Source organism: Aythya ferina (assembly GCF_964211825.1).
Source record: "Aythya ferina genome assembly, chromosome: 2".
In the NCBI taxonomy this organism is placed as follows: Eukaryota; Metazoa; Chordata; class Aves; order Anseriformes; family Anatidae; genus Aythya; species Aythya ferina.
This window is the reverse complement of record NC_140297.1, coordinates 33,272,736-33,280,033: the sequence shown is the minus strand read 5'-3', so window position 1 is coordinate 33,280,033 and position 7,298 is coordinate 33,272,736.

Here is a 7,298-nt window from a genome sequence, read left to right as displayed (position 1 = left end):
ATGGCTGGGTTTCTCCAAATAGATAAAGGACTTACAAAGTGAAATTGATGAAAAGCTGTGAGTGCTGAGACTGGATTAGGAATTTATATGGGCAACTGGCTATCTCAAGAAGGAAATCCCTAATGGGTGAGAAATTGTTACCTAAAATGTCAGTAAGAACTGGCATCAGTGCCTACTATGTGTGTTTGCTTTGGTTTGTATAGTTCAACCACTAACACTATAAGAATGGAGTTTTACTTAACCATATACATACGAAAGAACAAAGCTGAACAGTGAAAACACTTGCCAAATGCAGTTTTAAATTGTTTCTTTTGCCAAATACAGAAACACGCTGCTAACCCTTTACAGACATTTCTATATTAGGAAAAACACAAGTCTCACATTTTAGAGGTCTCCAGAGCAGGACTTCTCTGCAGAGCACAGGTGCCACTCACACATGCAGCAATGTGTGCTCAGCACACACTTGCTCAGCAGCCAGTGTGGCTCACCAGTCTCATGCACCAAGCCTATGGTTTCCAACAGTCTTCTGCCCTAATGCCCACTTTGACACTAGGTCACATCTACTACACATCTACTCTATGTGGTCAACAGAGCCACACCTGTGGGAACAGCTTGCAGGGTAAATTGTTTTGCCAAGCACAGAATTTTTAGAAGAATGAATGAGTTGAAAGCACAGCAAACAGCTATGGCTAGGAAAAATATTCTCAAAGCTCTGTGAATTCTGAAAGACTTAGATCCTGAAAAGTTTCCACTTGCCAAGGACCTCCTTGAAAAGGTAGGTGCAATGTATTTGTTTGTAGTTCTGCCTAATCCTTTCTGTCTTCTCCCTTAATGACACAGAAAAGAAAAAATTCAGTCTGACCTGTTTCTACTCATAAATGAAAAAATGCACTTGACTTCAAAACCACGATGTGGATCTTGCGTCTGTTCTGAATAACTACCCTGTACCCAGTTACAAAACACATGGTCTACGAGGATTTATAATATTTTATAGACATTAAATCACAACCTGGCTAGCATTTATGTTCATGTCAGGCCCTGCTAATTTTCACTCACTATGGCAGACATTAGTATTTTTCTGGCTGTATGAGTCAGGCAAGAAGGATGATGGACTTCTAATTATTAGCCAAGGTGCTAAGTTTCCACATCTCTTCCTTCTAGCCTCTTGGCAGTTAAATATTCCAGAGTACATTTTATACAGCATCGTGACATGTCAGAGAGTGGATGTACAACATCCATTACAAATATGTCCAAGCTGAAATAAAGATAAGCAGAACAAAAGATTTTCTTTCTTTTACCTCAATATTTTGTTTTTAACTGTAGAGTAGGCGAAGATAATTTCTATTTCCAGTAATATATTACTTATTATGCAGTTACAGACAGCAGGTGAAACTGACTAAATTGTCTACATAGGACAGACTAATTGCTTTCAATATCTTTAAATTAAACTTCAATAAAAGATGAAAATCAATACTAAAATATGGCTAATGGTCTTAGTTAAGACTTTTTAAGGTAGTATTTCTCAGTTTTGTTTTGATTTTGCAGTTTGGAAGCAAAAAATCAAGTTTGTTTCATAATGTGATTACTGGCTTGCTACCAAGATGCTACATGTAATAGCAGAATGAACAGGAGTTCAAAAAACATAGAAGCTGAAGACAATATTCTCATTGGCACTTCCCATCATGTACATGGTGATGAAATAGTATGAGAGAATGATCAAGGAACCAAGTATGAAATAAAATAATGTTCAGTCTTTTGTAAAAATCTTGGTGAATTGCACTTCCTGATTTTGGGCTGACCACACATTTTACTTTCTGAAATATACTTAAAATAAGATATGGGATTTATTTTATTATTATTATTACTATTTTTTAATTTGGTAGACAAGAAAAATGCATTTGTGAAGTCAGGCTTAATTCAAGAAAGTTATGTAACAAATACTTTCATATAATTTATCGTGTTTCTACAGGCACAGAAGGTATCAGAAGGCAATAGCTGCATCGACTAGATGCATTTTTGGCACATAATTTAGCCACACCTCCCCTATTAGTAGGAATCATGTTTTGTCTGAAGCTGGTATCCTTCCCTTGCTTTTTGTTTTTGTTGTTGTTGTTAGCTGCCACCTCTAAACTGACTGTAATAACTTCTCTGACGTAACTTATGTTTGGTCTTACTGGACATTTTTTTCATTCCCATTGAAACAATGATTTTATGGGGACCTTGCCAAGGTGAAGACTGATCTGAAAATTCGTGCTGTGCCTCCATGGTAAGGTGCTTAAGACAGGTGGAAGAAGCAGGGATCTTGATTACAGCTAAATCTCCAGGCTGCTTTTGCTATGCTGCTTCCCTTGCCAGCAGGGGTTTCTCTAGGTTGGCATTTCAATGCTTTGTGAGGCATAACCTGTATTTCCAGAGAGCATAATACCAGCAGAGAATGTTTACAAGATTTTTTTTTTTTTTTTTTTTTTTTTTTTTTTTCCCCGCTGCTGCCAAAAGATGCAAGATAAGAACCAGTCAAGAGAAAAGAAACAGGAAACACAACATGGATGCTTGGCTGCTGCCAGAAAGCACTGATAGACACCTTACTTGACAGGCCCCTGTGTGCCTAGACTTGCATCTCCTCACGCGCCCTTGGGTTCTGTAGAACTGACCAGTCTGTTGTCTTATCCTGCCAGGTCCCTTATGAGCCTAATCCTGTCAATGTGCTTCCAGGATTCCCCCGTACCAGGGTTTATGTCCCCACATAACATGCAGGGAAGACAACAGCTGTGTATCTCTACTTCCCATGAGATCATCTCTTGCCTGGGACCCTACTTGGAGGATATGTGCAGGGTAGGTCTTACAACTACTTGGAGAAGAGGTGCCCAAGTCAAGAAGAGAGCAGAATTTCAGTTACATTGCACACAAACTTTATCTAAATGGTAAATGCACATGGGTAGAGCTAAGTGTTTACTCCAGAGATCAAATGATGCTTCATTTCCCCTGGATTCATGCCAATCCACAAAGAGATTTGTATCTCCGTAGAGATGTGAACTGTGACGAAACCTTCTTCTGCAATGGGAACATTTACAAAAACTGCCATGCTGTATATATAATCTAATGTGTAAAGTGATGTCAACTCGGCCTTCTCTTTAATTGAGGTACAGTAATAATCTCTACTTCTGAACTGCCAATTTAAATTTTAGAAAGCTGATTGCCCCTTGAACCAGCCAACGGATACAAGAGATCCCATGAGCTGTACATAGGCAGACTGGCAGTTTGATCAGGTGAGATTATTTTTTATTTCTTATTTTTTTCCCCATAAGAAATAGCTTCCAAACAAAGACAAACTTAACCAGGCATATGCAACAGAAGCAACCAGAATCTCATGATCTACAGTAATCTGTACACTTTTTGGTTAGTACAGGAATATGTCCTGGTATGACTAGACACTGCTTGATTGCTTGAGGTGGCAGTTGCATCTAATTTGACAAGTGTCATTGATCAAAACTCTCTTTCCTGTTACACAAAGCTGGTATATGGAACTGAGGTAATGGGTTCAGTATTCTAAGAAAAGATATTCAGAAGAGAATTGTAGTACACTTATTCCAGAAACATAAACTAGTTTATTAACAAAAGAATGTTCAACACAGAACCTCATACAAAAGGCTTGCAAATTGCAGTCACTAAACTGCACATCAGTTGTACTAAAAAGTATTGCATTACAACCTAGTTTCACATGGGGATTTTTTCTGGAATAGCTTTTGTTTGATCAAGTTAAGTCAGCAAATTTCCCTGAGCAGACAGAACCCTAGAGGTGCCCTCCTACCTGCCAGGAGGTAGGAGGGCACCTCACACTACCTGCCAGGAGGTAGGAGGACACCTCACATACTGCAAATTTTGCTTCCAGTACCAGTTGCATTCCTTCCCTTGGGAAGCTTGGAGTATAACACTGGTACCATGGGGATATTCTGTATGACAAGCCAATACCAACATGGAAAGCAGCATACTTAGGATGGATTCAGGGCTGTTTAAAAGTAGCTCCTTCCCAGTGAGTAAGGTGAGGGTCTGATCTTCCTTCCAAGAAACACAAAGCCAAAATGCAGCAGCTGTAATGGTTAAGTACATGTTAAAGTGGAAGAATAGTGGGAATGTGCCTGAATACCTCTGCAGTTCGAAGAAATACAATACCTGGAGTATTTTCAAAATCTAACAGGGAAGTAGTATAAATAAATAGATCATTTTCCCTATCTACACAGGGAGATATGACCATCACAATAAATATGAATTTATTAAATAGCCTGCTAATTTATGTGAAATTAAAAGTCTTAATTTACTTTATTTGTAAACTTGACTGAGAATATTTTCACATTTTTTTACAGTAATTTCCAGTCAAAAGTTTCAAAACTTACATTCTGGAAGTAAAATTAAATCAAAGATGCTGAGGCAGCTAGGTAAAATCACAAGTGAACCCTGTAATAACATACTGAATTTCTTTGTCTCTTTCCTATGTTTTTCACACAAAAAGATCCCTTGTAACAACAATAGATATACTATTATTATCATTGGGAGAGTGCCTGAAGACTTCAGTCAACATTGAAGGTCTTGTGTTGGGTGCTCAGGTCAATACTTGTCCTGCCTACTGTAAGATAATTTTTTTTTTTTTTTTTTTTTTTTTAATAGGACCATAGGCTAGACTACCTCCCTCTGGCAAAGCTCAGGTGAAACTACCACTATCACAGCAAGTGTCTACTTGAGGATCTGTAAAAAAACAAATGCCTTCCATACAGGCATATTCACAGTTTGTTTCCTGAAGTATCTGAAACAAGTTGAAACGAGCAAGTAGGACAAGAGGGTGGAGGTCCCAAGCGAGCAGCAGTATCTACTTGCAGGGTGAGTCTCTGTCCCAGCCAAAGGTTCCCAACTGCTGCCTGGATTGTTTATTTCTTTTCCAGATTTTATAATGTAAACCAGATATTTCCAGGTAGACCTCCAATTCACTGAGCTGTCATACATAAGAAAAAGTATTTAACAATATGCAATCAGGCAGCCAAACTCTTCTGACAATCTCATCTTGCACCCTGGAGAGAAAGAATGCCTCCTAGAGCAAAGTGACGGATGAAAAGAAGACCTAACTTGTAAGGCATCCCAAAGAAGACAAACATGGTAACTGAAATTCAGAAAATGACAAATCTTACAAATCTGTCAAAAAAAAAAAAAAAAAAAAAAACAGTAAAATAAAATATTTATAAGCTTAGCTCTAAGAAAAACAAAGGTGAAAGAGAAGCTTATCTCTAAGAAATGCAAAAATTCAGAGATGGGACTCCAGCCTGCCTCTCAATGGTCTTCCTATTCCTCCCTTCCATCCTCTCTCCCATTTCCCTCTTAAAAGACCAGTCATGTTTGCACTTGTGTGTATTGTCACCTAAAGCTTTTAGGACACAGTCTCCTGCCCAGCATTACTGCCCTACTCCTAGCAGTGACTGCTCTCTTGTTCATATCCTAGTGTGAATGAGTTCACACAAAAAGAAAGTAACAGGTACTTGTCATTAAACTCAGAAAGTTGGATGTAGGATTAGGTGTTGGAATGCAGCAAGAAATAAGAGGAACTAACTTGGAAGAATCTGTAAAGATGGTCCAAACAGTAGAAATGTGTCAGAACAAGAAATTTTGGTGATGTTTGCCTCCAGTATGTAAAGACAGTCATGAATGTTGCAGATATCAAGTGGTAATTTAAATGATCATATTAAAAACAAACAAACAAACAAACAAAAACAAACAAAAAAACCTGCCTTGTCAAAAGACACAGATTGTGCCTCTTAGTTTGCTATTTAGTGATATTATTAGTGATGGTGTAACTGAAGGAAGATGCAGAAAAAAATAAGCAGTGAAAATCCACAGGAACAACTGAACAACTGAATACAACATAAAAAAGCCTGAAAGAACACTTATTTCTAATTTGTGGAAGGCAAGAATAAGTAGTTACACCTGAAGTATTTGTATGAAAAAGGAAAGGTTCTTTAGACTCCAGGTTGCAAAGTTTTAACTGTGATGACAAATGGTCATTGGAATTAAAGTAATCAATTATTGTAATTGTCATCAAAGGCTACAGTGGCTACAGTAAAACTTTTTCTAATAGTAATTCTTTAATAACTTTTTTTCATAAAAGAAATAAAATATAGTGCAGGCAGGAAACAGTTTAAAGAACTCCCTGGTAAGTATTATAGAGATAATCACAACAGTCCTCTACAAGGAGTTTACTATCTCTGAAAATATGGAGATATGCTGTCAAGTGATAAGCCATAAAACTGCAAAATTATGTGACTACTGGAAGCTGTAGACTCTGTAGTCACTGTTTCACATTCTGTGAGAGATTGACTAGGCTGATCCTGAACTCTTGGTTCTGTTCTGATGAGTTCCACCATCAGAAAGGACTGAGATACTAGTTGAATATTTAGGGTTGAGTGGGTTTTTCATTTACTCTTCCATGTTTGCATAATAAAATCAACATTTGATTTGATTATTAGGTGAAAAACTGTGGTTTAAGAAAAAAATCATTTGGGACAGTTTTGCTAATTAATTAATTTAATTAATGAAAATATTTAAAATTAAATAAAATGCTGACTTCTGCAGAACTTTGTTTTACTGTTGGTGAAGGATCACATTTAGCCTTCTTTTTGAACTTGATTCATGGCTCACTGAAATTTATAGGAGCCATTCATTAACTATAACGGGCTTTGGAATGGGTCCCTTGTGAAATGGACTGTTAGATGAGAGCAGATGCAATCATCTTTGGACTTTTAAAACCAGAGCTTGATTCTGAATTGTTTACATTCATGTGAAAGTGTGCTGACTTATAAGAGGTAATTGTAACAATTAAATGCATCTACCTCCTAACTTTTATTAATTGCTTCTCTATGAATCTTTCCTGCAAGCAGATACATACATGGAATTTTGCAAGTTTCCCCTGTCTGTGGTAACATTCAACATTTTAATTAATGACCTAGAGGGAAAAAACAAATATGCCTATTAAATCTGCAGACAATATGATTCATTTTTGAGAAAGACTTGATGCTGGAGAACAGGTTTCTAGTTCAAAATGATCTTGACTAACTGGATAAATTGTCTTAAAAACATAGGGCTTTATTCAGTAGAAACTAAACTCAGCAGGGAATAACCAGTTGCACAAGCACAGGCTGGGAGATAACTGATAACTGACTAGGTGACATTTTTATGGAAAGAAAAATATGATTTTACAGTTGAATGAAATCTTGACACAAGTCAACAATACCATGCTGTTGCAAAACACTCTCCTGAGA